Consider the following 15,361-nt stretch of genomic DNA (forward strand, 5'->3'; position numbering starts at 1 on the left):
CTGTAAAAAGGTTAAAAAATTGAACAAGTAGATCTTGAGTTACAAATTAAATCACCAGCTTCCCTTTGGAATTTCCATACTCCTTTCGAATCATGCTAAGAAGACACCTTTCTGAACATAAATGTGAAGTTTCGTGCCCATTCGATGTATTTTTCACCTGATTTCAACCCTAAACGTTTTCTTATATTTAGGCCTATACCATATACAACTTGCTGCTGGCTATACCTTGTTTAGAACTTTCAAAAGAAGTACCGGAATGTGCAACCATAACTGTTTTAAAATAGCCCGCGAAAGTCATGCAGGTAACTCCAAGGTCATGTATTGAATTGTTTTGAATGGGGAATACTACGGGAACCAGCACCTTTTGTTAGAAGTCACACATGAGCATGATGAGTGAAGTGGATAACCTCTATTGTTGTGAATGAGTCAATGACCTTCAATGACACTTAAGATTTAATTTGCATACACCTACTAATTGGTCATATTAAACCCAATAACAATAATAACAATAAATTTTTGGTTGTGAAAAAAAAGTTTACCTGGACTTAGTGCAATTTTGATTTTGTGCCATCGGCCATCTTGGATGATTTTTGGCAAAATGTTCTCTAAATGCATGATTTCAATGCCTCGGTTTGAAAAAATAATTGATGCCATTGATGACTAGTAAAGTGCCATTTCATAAGAAACCCCTTTGATACTTTCACAATATGCTTGTTTCATGTTTGCATATATGTTAAAATAAAGAAATATATAAAGGTATATATGCTTATGCCAATTTTGCTCCCAATTGATATTTTTGGACCTTGTCATTTCATTTCGTTCCAATGACCGGTCAGAATGGGAAAATTCATAATTCGAAAAGTTTTTGACCGATTTTGACCATTTAACCACCAAAATACTTCTATTGATGAGTTCTATCCAGAAAACAATATTTTGTAGCAATAGGGGCAACATGAAATTTTGATGGTTATCCCTAATAAAAGGTCAAACTTACACCGTGTGCCAGGAGTATAGCAGCGTTCACATTGCAACTTACGCCTGTCGGAGATTACACCCAGCTTGCTACTCCTGACTTTTGTTACCATGATTAATTAACACACCTCTTGATTACAAGAAAATCTTGGAGGGGGTGAGGCGTGGATAGTGATTAGCTTAAAAAGAAAATTAACCTTTTAGAAATTCATGCCACAATTAAAATATAATAATGATTTTGAGCAAATGAGCTCCTTTTGTTACATTAATTAACACACCTCTTGATTACAAGAAAATCTTGGAGGGGTGAGGCGTGGATAGTGATTATCTTAAAAAGAAAATTAACCTTTTAGAAATGCATGCAACAATTAAAATATAATAATGATTTTGAGCAAATGAGCTCCTTTTGTTACATTAATTAACACACCTCTTGATTACAAGAAAATCTTGGAGGGGGTGAGGCGTGGATAGTGATTAGCTTAGAAAGAAAAATAACCTTTTAGAAATGCATGCAACAATTAAAATATAATAATGATTTTGAGCAAATGAATTCCTTTTGTCACATTAACACTCTTGATTACAATAAAAATCTTGGAGGGGGTGAGACATAGATGGTGATTAGCTTGGGAAAAGCATACAACAATTAAAATATATTAATGATTTTGAGCAAATGAGCTCTTTTTGTCACATTAATACTCCTAATTGAGTGCAAGAAAATCTTGACATGGTGAGACATAGATAGTGAAAACACATTGTCTAAAGTTACGATCAAATTATTCTGTTCTTCCTTATTAGTCTCATGGAAGAATCCCATGGGGGTATTCAGTACAAATGACCATACAGGGACGAGCCGCAAACATGGGTAGCATTTTCAGCATTTTGGTATATCAATAACCCCTATTTCTAGGCCAAACTAAGACAATTTGGGTTAAATTTGGCCAAAAAATTTAATATTTGGTATATCAATGGGTCAAAATTTCTTGAAAAATTGGTATATTGATTTAGTGTCCAAATTTTTCAAAGCAAAATTGCAACAAAAGTTTTAATTTTTATAGCAATATGTATTGCAATATGGCATACTTTATGCCAGCTATATTATGCCCTGTTGATGGGCCCACTTTCAAATTCTCAGTGGCACACCCCTACCAAAACCAAACTTGAGTACCCCCCTCCCCCAGGTAGAAGAGAGGATTGCTTATTAAGTGCTGTATTTATCCACTGCCCACATGTATGTCAAGATGGCAACCACTTTGAATTTAGAAGTCACACAAATTTGCAAAAGTGCTACAAAATACTGTGATCTACCGTAAAATCTTATCAAAAACATTTTTGACAATGTCTGTAGGGTAAACAAATACTACCAACAATAATGAACACATCCCAATAGTAGTGTGCACATCCTGCTTTAAAAAAAGTGGACTCATCTGGCAAAAGTAGAAATTGTTTAAATAAAATAACAAGAGTGGTGCAATAAGCTAAGCTGAGTGCACACTTCACTTTTAGGAGTTCTTTTTTTAATTATTAATTTAAAATTGAACTAATTAGTATTAATTAACATAATTAATTTCAATGTACAAAAGACCCAAAATATGAATATTGACCGGGCTTAATTAATTGATTAAATAATTAAAAAATTAATTAATTTTAATTATTAATATTAATTAATATTATTTGATTATTCATACATACACGCTATGTAACAGCGCACATGATTGGTCGAGAGCTGGATATAAGACAATGTTGAGTCATATGAATGAACCCCTAAATGATTAATTAATTTATTAAATAAGTAATTGATTAATTAATTATCCATTTATTATTCATTCCTTTCAGAGTATGTTTAAGAACTTACCAGAACTATTACAAATGCTCTGGTATTAAAGACCATGTAATTATATAGTAGCTTTAATAACGTGTACACTTGCTAAGCAATACAGATCGGATTACTGCACTGTTATGTGGGGAAATCCAATAAACAGCTGATAAACTGAGACCTTTGTTATATAGCCATATCTAGAAAGTTGCCAAACCCATTTGGGTGACTTCTGATGATTTTGAAGATCAAAATGGACCACAAATTTGAAACTATTATGAGTAGAACCCCTGCTGTGTTTGTAAATTATATTCTTTAATTTGACACCACTCAGGTGGTCATACCTTCGTGGGTGGGTGGGTGGGTGGGTAGGTAGGTAGGTAGGTAGGTAGGTAGGGTGGGTTTTTGTTGTGATTAAGCAGTTATTTTTCTATGAAAGGCTATTATTGAGGATACACACATCCTGCCAAACTTGCCAGGAAAAGCTAACTATCTAAACTTGTTCATTTATCATCATTTAGTTCTAAGGGATAAGTGGGTGCATAATTTATCTTTTATTTCTACACACATCCCCCGTTTCCGGCAGTACGTGTATCCGTGGGTACTCATGCTTGTGCAAAAAATTCGTGAAATTTCTAAAAAAAATAGGGGTGTTTTCATCCTGAAACTTCGTGAAATGAGATACAAAAGGGGCTGTTTTCAAAGTTCATAGATGAGCATGAGTATACCTGCAGATACATGTGAGTGCCGGAACTAGGACACATCCTGCCAAACTAGCAAGAAATAGCTAACTATCTAAACTTGTTCATTTATCATCATTTAGTTCTAAAGGATAAATGGATGCATAATGTTTTCTTGTATTTTTACACATATCCTGCCAAATTTGCCAGAAGAAACTAATCTAAACTTGTTCATTTATCATCATTTAGTTTTATAAGAGACCTGATAAGAGATAAGTGGGTGCAGATTGTTTTCTTTTATTTTTACACATATCCTGCCAAATTTGCCAGAAGAAACTAATCTAAACTTGTTCATTTATCATCATTTAGTTTTATAAGAGACCTGATAAGAGATAAGTGGGTGCAGATTGTTTTCTTTTATTTTTACACATATCCTGCCAAATTTGCCAGAAAAGCTAATCTAAACTTGTTCATTTATCATCATTTAGTTTTATAAGAGACCTGATAAGAGATAAGTGGGTGCAGATTGTTTTCTTTTATTTTTACACATATCCTGCCAAATTTGCCAAAAATAGCTAACTATCTAAATTTGTTCATTTATCATCATTTAGTTCTAAGCGATAAACAGGTGCATAGTTTTTCGTTTATTTCTACTGGAAACATTTCTGAATAACAGCCATTAGTTTACTAATCACCTGTCTGGGGGGGGGCACTCATGTATAAAAGTTGTAATCATCTGCGTGAATTGACTTTCAAAAATGAACCTAAGCGAGGATGCCAGAATTTTGTCAAACTAACCCTAAACAAGGATTTTACTAAAATAAAAACACCCTAAGCGAGGAATTGGTTTAAAATTTGCCCCTAAACGTAACAAGCAGAGACATAAAAACATCCTAAGCATGGAATTGGCATGAAATTTTCCCCTAAACAAGGAGAGACATTGCATGTGTCGGTATTAGTGTCATCCAGTCTTTTCCTGGCGCTGTTGAAGTTGGCTCTGAATATTTTAAAATCTGGGTTGTAAAACTGCTCAGAAACCACTGTTTTGTGCCATAAACTTGGCTGTTAATTGGGTAATTCTAAAAAGAACCCTAAGCAAGAATCGTTCTTAAAAAAAACACCCCTTCTAGTAAAATTAGTGTTTTGAGACCCTAATCACGGATCTGCAAGGATCCCTGTTTTGCTTTTCAAAACCACCCTAATTCCTTTCACGCGAATGCTTACAAGTATAATTCTGAGTGCCCCTCCCGGGTCTGAGGAAACAAGTAATTTGGAAAGAAGACAACAATATACCATGCAAATATTATAAACACAGCCAAATTAAAAATCTCCACTAGTTACATCCCCATTTAATCAGAGTCTGATGAGTTTATGGCAAAATAATTTATATAATTTTCTATACATTTTCCTTCGAAGGTTGATACCAAATTTGATATCAACAGTTCCTATGCTCACAATGATTATACTTTTCATATCAAATTTGGCATCAACCTTCGAAGGAAAGTGTATAGAAAATTATTATATAAATTATTTTGCCATAAACTCATCAGACTCTGATTAAATGGGGATGGAACTAGTGGAGACTTTTAATTTGGCTGAGTTTGTTAGTAACAACCTGTTACCATTAGTGGGCAGTAGTGACTGTCTTCTTCAAACCTAGTCCTAGATGGTTTTGGTATTTCTTGGACTAGAAGACATACATTTTTTTGTAGATCTTCGACCATCTCTGTTTTACTTAACTTCTTCCTAAATTGCTGTGGACTCTTCTATCTTCTGTTGAGAAACAGAAAGATCAAGCTTCTTATCTGCTTCTGGGGGAGGGGCATACATTCTCAAAACGGTCTGTCGAAAAATCGCTTGTCGCCCCCTTTTGACATTCCAAACAATCTTTTCCCCCTTTGATGTTCCAACAGATCTTTAACCTGCTTTAACTTGCCAGATTTTGGGGAACCCAAACTTGAATTTTCAGAAAAATCTTTTCCAGCTTTATTCTACACCATTTTAAGACTTAATATCAGAAAAGTGCCAAAACATCTATACCAAAACTCACCTACTCCCCCCCCCCCCTGACCTGCCAAAACTGCTTGGCCCCCTCCCGCCCCCCTGAAATTGTTTCATTTTGATAATAAAGAACAAAAAAATAGTAGTTTGGTTGTTAACACCTCGGATGTCATGTACGGCTATGGGCCACTATGGACACACTTCTTAGTTGTAAAATTCAAACCGATGGAGCAATTCAACTCAAAACATAACGCTATGTGTGACAATCGAATAGCACACCTTTAAACACATTTGTGTTTTGATAATGGCCATCACATCCTTTTATATTTTTGGCCCGACAATAGGGTGTGGCAAAAAAATTGTTTTTCTATGATAATTTACTAGTATACTTCTATTGTGCTGAAATATCAGTAAGATCAGAGCATAATTTGCTCAGGCAGTTGATTTTCACAAAATCCCTACTTACTTTCTGTATAAATCTGTAGAAACCTGGACAAAGTTGGACTATGCCATAGTCGAATTTTGATAAATAAAAATATGTTATTATTAATCATGATGAACGCATTCTGTTGAACTAAAAATTATACTGATGTTTATTAAAATTAAAGTGTTCAATAGTAAAATGGTCATAAAGAGTTTATAATTAGTGACAGTGAAAAGTAAAGTATACATAGGCTTATGTTATTGAATGCAACATACCTTGCATAATTATAATGGCTCACTTCAATACTGAACAATTCTGATTTTGGAATCTATAGTTTATTGATCGCGAAAGCCTGAGTGAAAAATCTATGTACTTTGGATTTTAAGCAGAACTTTACCCCGGGACTTTGTATCTAACAGTTAATCATACTTGTTTATCAATCCAATTAACCACAAGTACTAAGCATGATAGTACAAGACACACTAAATGTACGTCCATGCACCAAGTGAGAGTTTAACCTTAGTGCCAGCAAAAAAGCACCACACAAATTCCACAGATTGTTGTGTACGATGTAGTGAATGGTAATGGCACGTGCCAGGAGGATTTAAACCATTGCGAGATCTGGGTGACCAATCACAAGCCAGATCCATTTAAAGATGCATTACATCATGGCCATGGCCAATTTTGGTAGGCCAGAAATCTCATCCATAGACAACTGTGTTAAGGTAGCTGCCTCGGATACAACACCCTTGCAGAAAAATAGCTCCTGTGTCAGATCAATCAGGTCTATTCATTTAAATCTTTTAAAACATAACATTTGAAGGAAAGTATTTTCCCCACCTATTTTAAGAGTCTTAAAATAAAAAAATCTTCTAGATATTTTTATATAGTTTTTAAAAATTAATTTAAAAAAAAATTTGGCCCAAGAATCTTTTTGGTATAGATGTACAAAAAAGAAGTGGGCCAAAAAACAGTTTTTTGGGATTTTGGGCCAAAAATGAGCATTTTGGCCCAAATTTGACCTCTCAGATGAACTTATCAAGTAACATTTGAAGGAAAGTATTTTCCCCACCTATTTTAAGAGTCTTAAAATAAAAAAATCTTCTAGATATTTTTATATAGTTTTTAAAAATTAATTTAAAAAAAAATTTGGCCCAAGAATCTTTTTGGTATAGATGTACAAAAAAGAAGTGGGCCAAATATGTATACTTTTATATACTTTAGACCAACAATTTAGCAGTTATGAGGCCCGAAAATTTCCATAATTCCAGGATTCAGAACAACCTTAATATTGATGGTATTGGAGATAGGGGTATCATAAATTGGTGCCTTTCCCCAGTTTTATGCAATGTTGGACTTGTTCATAGATATGGACTGGATTTTAACCTTATAACACTGACCCAAACCTAAGATTTAGGTTAACCTAAATGCCCTGAAGTTGTATAAGTTATGACAGAAGTCATACAAATATCTTGTTTGTGTTTTGTCTGTTTAGAAAATAATTGGGAACAGATAGAAGCCATATTACAATTAATTATCCTGTTTATGTTTTACATTAATTTGTTTTGAAAATAATGAATACAGAAGTCATACAAATATATTTTTATGTGATATAACATATATGCCGGGTGTATCAAAATAAAGTATATAGTTTGACTTTGAAAAATGCCACTAGAAAAAGTATGAGGTATTAGGTCAAAATGAATCTGAATCAACATCTTGTCCTCCCATAAACTGTAAAAACTGGTGTGTGACCATTAATAAGGACTCAATGGCTTTTTTTGTGAGCCGAGTAAAAATGCAGTTGCGTGAAGTTATTTAAAATCAAAGCAACATGAACATGACATGTTAAAACCATCACTTTCTTCACAGTAATTGACAGTCTTAGTTTTCAACATGGCCACCATTCCTCTGAATGATATCATCTAGCAGATATCAGCTCCCCCCCCTCCCCAGCCCCCAACTCAGCACAAAAGTTGACAACCATTAGAGTTACCAAATCTTTCAAAAGCCCCCTTTTGCAATGATTTTTCATCAAATTTACCCCTTTTTCATGCAAAATCATGGACAAAATATGGCCAAAAACAACCCCTTTTTTGCGGTTTTCAATGACTAGAATTTCAAACACCCCTTATCAATGACACTAAATATTGACATAAAATTTCTGGATTTTCTCAAGTACCCCTTTTATCCAAATTTCACGGACAATGCAAATTAAATACCCCTATTTTGCTCATTTCACTGTCAAATTTCACGGACAGTGCAAATTAAATACCACCTATTTTACCAATTTCAAGGTCCTTGCTACTGGTAAAAAATAACCCCTTTTCCGCGCAATTTGGTAACTCTCATGGTTGTCAGCTTTTGTGTTGAGTTGGGGGGCCCTCAACATGGCATTCACACCACTCATCGTATGAGAGATGTCCTGCCTGGGGGATGTCAATTATGTGTCTTTGGAGTTCACCAAGGTCTGCAGGAGGACTTGTGAAAACCTTTGATTTCAGATAGTCCCACAAAGCATAACAAGAAGATATCCAGTCCTGGCACGGAATTGGGAAATGTTGTGAGAGTTACGCAAATTGCGACATGCCTCTCTTGAGTCGCGTAGGAGGGATTAATGACTGTGTTTGCTCATTTTGAGGCAGCTCTTCAGCAAACCTACAACAGTGATCCACCCTCCTATTTCAGTTACATGGCTCACATAAGTAATCACTGAGTCCTTATTAATGATCATACATGCCAGTGATTTTACAGTTGTGGGAGGAAAAGATACTCGTTATCTAGGGACCTGATTTTGATACACCCTGTATGTTTAATTAATGAACTTAATTAGTTAATTAGTTTCTGCTGCATGTTACCTATTCACAACAGGAGTGTCTTTTGTGGCTTCTTAATTTTCAGTTTGTGTAATCGGACTTTTTGATCCAGCCCCTCCCTCCCTAGGGCTTCATTGAACTTTTGGGTTGTTCCCTAATTAATTTTGGCTATAATGAAGTTGAATATGAGTCTTAAATTGATCTTTCAAATTATTTTGTGCTGAAATATGTGAAGAATCGATGTTGAATTTGTCAATCCTAAGAGTGGCACCCAGGGCATGTGCCCCCCCCCCCCAAATGAAAAAAGGAAAGGAATAACATATATTATTGGGCTAAATTATTGGGCTAACATTAAAATATAAGCACCTCAATTTGCACACAAATATACAGTTTATAGAATTAAAATTACCACAAAAAGCTACAAAAAGGCAGAAAAAGATGAAAAATTTGATTTAAAAAAAGTTTAAAATAGCTAAAACATATGTGTGTATATCAGTGTGATGGCTGATGGTATTGGAAAGGTTTAGAAATGAAAATTATGTAATGTTTTGTTGGAAACATTAATAATCAATCACATCAAACAATCGTGAAAAGCAGCTATGGTATTTTTTTTTTTGTCCGCTTTTCATACCTCCTGCCACCCCATGATTAAGAATTTGCTGTAATAATTCTACTGATAAGTCTGGCAGGAATACCCCTAGATAAAAAAAATGGGGAGATGTTTTACTTTTTACACTAGTAGAAAACCTGTTACAGTGAAAATAGAAGAGTTTGACCCTGTAAAGTGCAAAAATTTTCGACTCGGAGAGGTGCAAAAATATAGGCCGAGAAATTTAAGCTCCCGCTTTCAAAAACCTGGATCCACCTGCTTACCCTTACCCTTACCTGATAACCCTCTCACTCTCGTTCATATACCGGTATACACAGATTGGAATTTTCCATGCCTGTGCCTTCTAAGCGTACTCGCATTCAGCTGACGCCGGTACAGCGTACAGACCTGGCGAAATTGCTTATCTTACGCGCGAAGTTTCTTTTGAGTACGCTCGCGCTGTTTGCGCTATTTTTGAGTTTGCTCATGCGGTACCTGACTTAGTGTCGATCCCCTGAGGCAACATGCCATGTTTCCGCGGTATGCCTGTATGTTTATACATCATGATACAAGGATGTAATCTGATGTAAGGCAATCGTGCATGTTGGGGAGACTGCATAGGGCAAAGTGCACCAAGGGGGAAAAACAAAACACCCCATTAACTTATTTATATGCTGCTCTCAATCTCCAAGCTCATGTTTTTAGAACACGGCATGGATCCAGCATTGTTTGTGATGGGCTTAAGCCTACTGTATGCATGGTAACAGGGCTAGCATACATTAGCGTAGATGATAGTGATGCATGTCAGGAGAAATCTCACATAGTCGGAGCAAAGTGGATCAGGCGATGGAACAACGTGGAAACAGACCCCACTCAGAACTCAGTGCAATACTGTATCTGGCCATAGTGTACTGATGTACTAGGAGGTAGGCCCTAAGTGGTGTTGACATGAAGACATGCCTGAAGTGGTGCATTTCTGTAATGCCCCTCTCCATGTTTAACTTTCCCCTGGCCCAAAAGCAGGACAACTTTTTCAAGTTCACACCATTTAATAAACAGTGGCGGCGCCGGGAATTTTTTTCGGGGGGGCATTGAGGGGGCAAAGTAAATTTCAGGGGGGGCAAAATTACATAAAAAGGTGAAATTTTAAGTAATTTTGGGTTTTACTGGGGGTAACAGGGTCAAGAGTTCCAACTAGGGGCATTTGCCCCTCATGCCCCCCCGTGGCGCTGTCACTGTTAATAAAATTGTGTTTTTGATCAATTTGATTGTCATTTGTTAGTTGTAGTCCTATTAAAGGTAAGATTATAAACCTAAAGTTTGAATGAGCCTGATGATTGAAAATGTGTGTGAATCGTCGTGGATAGTGAAATATCATGTGGATAGGTTCCATTTTCCCATGCATCAATAAATACACATGCAGCAACACTGTAAGTTAGATTTTAATTGATATAAAATTGGATCGATTGATCCCATATTTATTGGTCGAGCTACGAGTTTAAAAATATTGGACGAGACATAGTCAAGTCCAATATTTTAAAACTCATAGCGAGACCAATAAATATTGGGCGTAAAGCATCCAATTTTACCATTATTATGTGTTGGATCCAATATTTTCACACACTTGGATTCATTAAAACATAATAATATGAATAATTATGCTTCTTAGTTTAATATTACTATTGAGTGTGGCTCTGGCTCTTAGTATATATGTCATGTCAGGCATGTAAAATTTCTGTCCGACTGGCTAGTGGCCAAAAAGTTAGAGTACACCCCTGTATTGCTTTGCTTTGTAATCCTGTTTGGGCTGGACAAAAAAAAAATGTTGGTCCACTTTACCACGGTCTCCCCTACGTCACTGTGTGCATGATGTACAGTTGGTAACTGGACAGTTGTCCAAGATTCTGATTGCTGCTGTAACATCAGAAAGATCACAGAGGGCAGCATTCATACTTGATACACAGTTTTGTGTATCCGTTGTCGTAGTGCAAGTTAGTAACCATTGGTTACTGCTCCAAGCCTGGGCTCATACACCTGTTCCGAATTTTGATATGCCATAGGCTTTGTGTTGTAATCATTTCGATCAGTGGTTCGTAACAAAGAAAGCGTGATCCAGTTGACTTAGCAACGGTCATATTCTAACATGCACCATGACAGCGAATAGGCCTGGAATATAATTATTGCAATAGAAGCATATGAATTGCAAGCACTGTTATAAGGGTGGTCTTGCAAATAAGCTCATTAGTATTCATAGATATGCAAATAACATGACACAAAACTATACAGCACATCAGACCACCATATCCTATCACAATACCAAGTTTAGTTTAAAGTTAATCGGTTATTGCGTTGGAGCTGCACAGTGGATTAATGAATTTGCTTCTGCCCGGACTGCCAAAGAAAGAAAGAACCAAACAACCATTTGGATGATAACACAAGCCCCACACATGGGCCAAAAAAGTGGACTTATCCCCAAAAATTGATTTTTTTTTTTGGTGCTAGTTTGACATGGAAAATAAAAGACACAGATTTTGTTTCAAAGTTTTAATTGTATTTATTATTAATTGATACTACATTGTATATTCTACAACTTAATTTAGGTTTAAAAAAACCAAGTTTGTCCTCTGTATGTAGCCGGAGAACTAAAATACATTTTGGGGTTTTTCTCTCTCCTTACTTTTTTTGTGTTTTTTTTTAGGTTTAGAGTCGGCATCTATGATAACATAATATGTCTCAAATCACAAAATATTGTCAAATTGGTGGCAAATACTTTAGATGTCAAAATTAATTACAAGTTTGAAGAAAATTATAGATTAATTTTCATATGATTATTTTGATTTTGTAATTGCTTGCAAACAAAACGTATGAGAAAAAAATCTTATATCATTGAATTTTGCGTGAAAATATAAATTTTTGGTATACAGGAACAAAACTTGTTTTTTTTAGCCTTATAGGATACAATGACAGATACATGAGAGCATTATAATTTTCTGACTATACATTAAATGTAAATGTTGTTGAAGCACCATAGGCATAGCTAGGCATCCAGTTTGAATTCTCTTTTTGCATTAAAGACACTATCAGTAATTGGCTAAACTAATAAAATCATCAAAAATCTGTTTTTTTTTCCCTTTTTTGTAAAGAGGATGGGTGTGATAACACACCCTGACAAAACTGAACACGACCCAATAGGTCAAATTCAGACACTTGTAGCTACATGCAATTTGAATGGATTTATCAACATTGCCGTTTTTGTCGACTTCCCGTCTCTTTTAAGGGGTCGGATAGCAACTTTTGCACAGTATTTTTTGTGGGACCTGACAGCACATCAGACACATCAAATTGCATTCTAAATACAAGGAATGTCCTGATATCAAATATAACTTTTTGAAATTTGTAATAATTTGCATTATATCGTGAATTTTTAATAATTTGCCATAAAATTTGTATTATTATCGTGAATATCAACAAAAATCAAAATCATTTGCCATTCCTCGTATTCAGAATGCAATTCGATATGTCTGATGTGCTTGTGTCCCATAAAAAAAACTGCGCAAACATTGATATCTGATCCCTTAACAGCAATTTCTATTTAAAAAATGCTTTTCTCCAATCACTGATAATGCTTTTAAGTGATTTCTAACAGAAATCACTTCCTAAGTGATTTCTATACAGATATCTACAGAATTAGATTACTGGTCTTACAGGCAATTTCTAAAGGCACATACTAAATGTTTTTATTTACATCAGAATTGGGTCATTCCATTTATGTGCAGGTAGTGATTAAAATGCACATTCCTAAACTTGAATGGGGAATTGTTATGTTAGTTTGGCCCACATATTCATTTTTTGTGCGTTTATTGTGTGACCACCATCAATGTATACTACATAAAATATACCAAATTTTGATCACGATAGTACATTAACATTTTTATTAAAAATAAGCTACATTTATCACTTATTAGGCAAAAACATTGTGGCATAGCATCAACAATTTATTGCATATCATCAATTTTAAATATTATTAATTAAACATAACAAGTTGAAAATGGTTTTGTATATAAACAATTATATAAAATATGATTTTTGAATGAACGGCCTAAAAAGTGCATTGGTCCCCTAATGAAATGACCCAATTGTCAAAACATACATGATAAATATACAGTACAATTCTCTCTGAGTGGGTACATGTGTTAAAAAATCGTTCACAAACGGCAATATACCTTACTCTACACAAAACAGCTCTTGAAAGATTTGCATTGCTATTTTGTTGCATTAGTTCGTGTTTTTTTTGCTCCACGTTGGTATGGAAGTGGAAGAACCATGTTCTCTAAAATATTCTCACCAAAAATGTGGTGTGCTGAAGACCTACTTTGAAATTTCTCAAAAAATTTATCATTATTATTTATTTATTCAAGGTTTATTAGAAAAATGCACATTGCAGCCAATGGCTGAATTAAATATATTGTACAGGTAAAAACAATTGAAATATATTAATACAACTTGACATGAAAAATACTTATGAGCAATTCAAATGAAAACACTCAGCTTGGCTCGCTCTAACACTCACTCATGCATTCACTCATCCCCTCACTCATTCCCCCACTCAATCACTCGCTCACCCAATCACTCACTCCTTCACTCACACAATCATTCAAATAATGGAATTTAAATACCAAAAAGCATTATACGATACAATATAAGTCATTGGAAAATATGAAGACCATGTGAACGTGACAACAATGCAACAGTCAAACTTTTGTTGCTTCCTGAAGCCACAATCTAACCATGCATGAGATTTTTTGGGGGGAGGGGTCAACAAATTTTGCTTAAAATTGCTGCAAAAAATAATTTTGGGTTTATAAAAGTGGCAGAAAAATATTGGGGAGGGTAAAAGCGGGGCCAGAAAAATATTGGGGAGAATGCCCCCTTGCAAAAGAAACATCAATTATATTAACCATACCCTTCCTATCTCAGTCTGAAGACAAACGCTGTCAGCAATTATGCCACAATAACTGGGTATGAATTGAATATATGAATACAAAAGCCACCCAAGTCCATACTTTGGCCAAATTGAATTAAGCATGGGAAAGTGTTGCTATACATAGGCCTGTCATATGTTTGAAAGAACAACTCAAATTCATCCTCTGTGTCTATTGAGCATGTGAAAAATAGCATGTATGAAAGAATCAACCCAAGTCCATGATTTGAGTCTTGTAACACATTGATTGAAATCCAGCATGTATAAAAGTCCACTTGTAACTTCTTCATTGCTGGAGAGTGACTTTTGAAAAAAATGGGTTTAATCAAGGAAAGTGTGTGGTTTATATTACATGGCAGAATGCTTATCAACATTATACATAACTGTGTGCTTTATTTTGTATTATCTTACTAGTGGTAATATCATTCCAACATTATTGTCTGTATTTGATTCAAAAAACCACCCAAGTCCAGAATTTAAAATGAACCCCACAAAGTCCCTGAATCGTCATACCTAATACAGTTTAACCCACCCATTTGCACGTACAACCTACCATATTGACCAGGTAAATCTAACCGAAGGAGTGAAAATGATACACAGGTTTTTTTTCTCAAAATCACTTCCCATGGACTTGGGTGGGTTTTGGATTCATGTATTCAATTGCATTACTGGTGGGAATTTCAAACTTTAAACTACAAAATTCATGCAAAATACAAATAATTCAAAATGTTTTTTGGAATGTGTGTTAAAAGAGTGGAATGTGCAGTTACAATTTTAGATATATTAAAAAAAATTGTAAACATAAAAATGATAAAAAGATCTGTATCGGACAGATTTGATCTGTAAAAATTTCATAAATACACTTCAAGATACCGCACAACCAAATGGAATGCTATCTGCATATCACCTCAGGAACTTTGGTGCTTTGTAAAATAATAAAATTGAAAACATTTTGTTCCTGTTTAATAGTTGGGTCAAGAACTAAATATAAATCCTTTTGGTAGGTTATGATTGGTCAGTGTAGTTCATGTGACAAGCGCCATCGCTCAGGAGTAAAACTCGCAGAAGCTTGGTCTGAAAACAGC

The sequence above is a fragment of the Amphiura filiformis genome, chromosome 12 (assembly GCF_039555335.1).
Source record: "Amphiura filiformis chromosome 12, Afil_fr2py, whole genome shotgun sequence".
NCBI classification, from domain to species: Eukaryota; Metazoa; Echinodermata; class Ophiuroidea; order Amphilepidida; family Amphiuridae; genus Amphiura; species Amphiura filiformis.